The sequence below is a fragment of the Sus scrofa genome, chromosome 9 (assembly GCF_054392235.1).
Source record: "Sus scrofa isolate SSC_HxYL_T2T_F1_AM1 chromosome 9, Sscrofa_HxYL_maternal_Yorkshire_Landrace_v2.0, whole genome shotgun sequence".
In the NCBI taxonomy this organism is placed as follows: Eukaryota; Metazoa; Chordata; class Mammalia; order Artiodactyla; family Suidae; genus Sus; species Sus scrofa.
In genome coordinates this window covers 58,207,442-58,208,573 of record NC_139391.1, presented here as the reverse complement: position 1 = coordinate 58,208,573, position 1,132 = coordinate 58,207,442, and the positions used below count along the sequence as shown (strand labels likewise).

The following is a 1,132-nucleotide window of genomic DNA, read 5'->3' as shown; positions in this document are numbered from 1 at the left end:
TATGAACTGCGGTCACTGGCCTATTGCCGCAGCCACAGCAAAGCCCCACCCAAGCGGTGTCTGCGACCTACACCGCAGCTCACAGCAAGGCCAGATCCTCAACCCACTGAGTGAGGCCAGGGATTGAACCTTCGTCCTCATGGATGCTAGTCAGATTCGCTTCCCCTTGGGCCACGATGGGAACTCCTGCCATCTTTTTATATCTGTATTTAAAAAGTAGATTCTAACTTCTCTTGGCCTTTGGCCCCGGCCAGAGGAGGGGCGGGCAGGGGCTGCATGATGTTGCACGGAGCGGGGTTCATCCGCACCACATGCAGCAGCGGCAGCTCCCCTAGACCTGGTGTTGGGAAGGGGCAGCAGGGTGCGGGCTCATGGAAGGGCTGCTGGACCCCATCTACCCCACACCCACGGGGCGCTGCTGAAAGTGGCGCAAATGGTCACACTGCTGATCGCCTTCATCTGGGTGAGGAGATCTCGGAGGATCACTTACAGTGCCTGCAGCTAGTTTGAAGTGGTCACCATTTGCAGCTTGATCATGATCCTGGCCTTTTACCTGGTCCACCTCTTGTGCCTCTACCGCGTGCTCACCTGTATCAGCTGGCCCCCATCGGAGCCCCTGCACTATTTAATCCGGTGCCTGCTCCTCCTAATCGCATCCATGGTGGCGCCCTCCAAGAGTTAACTGCCAGAGCAGACTGGTGGCTGAAGCGATCTTTAGTTTCCTGGCCACCTTCCTCTGCCTGGCAAGCATGTGCCTGTCTTAGAAGATCTCATGTGTGACCCAGTCAACAGATGCAGCCATCTGATGACCCTCCAGCACCACACTCCTCCCCCTGGCTCTGCAGGAGGCTCTGCAGGATGTGTGACCCAGCCCACTGGAGGGGCAGGGGCAGTGGCCCCAGGAGAGACCAGGGCCTGTGTCCCCGCACCAGATCCCCTGCCCGTGGACAGGGGAGGGGCTCTTCCTCTGGCTCCTAGGCTAGTCCAGCCTCTCTCTCCAGCTCTCCTCACTTCTTCCCTGTCTGGAAAAGAAAAGCAGCCTCCAGGGAAATCTGATCTCTCCCTCCTGCTTTAGAACGCCTCAGGGACTTGACGACCCCACTTAAGGTGACAGAGGGGTTTCTGAATTCTC

General features: G+C 58.1%; 1 pseudogene; it reads left to right on the top strand.

The window, feature by feature from the left end:
* The first annotated feature begins 279 nt into the window (after positions 1-279).
* Positions 280-806, top strand: LOC100518505 (CKLF-like MARVEL transmembrane domain-containing protein 7 pseudogene; annotated as a pseudogene).
* The last annotated feature ends 326 nt before the right edge of the window (positions 807-1,132 follow it).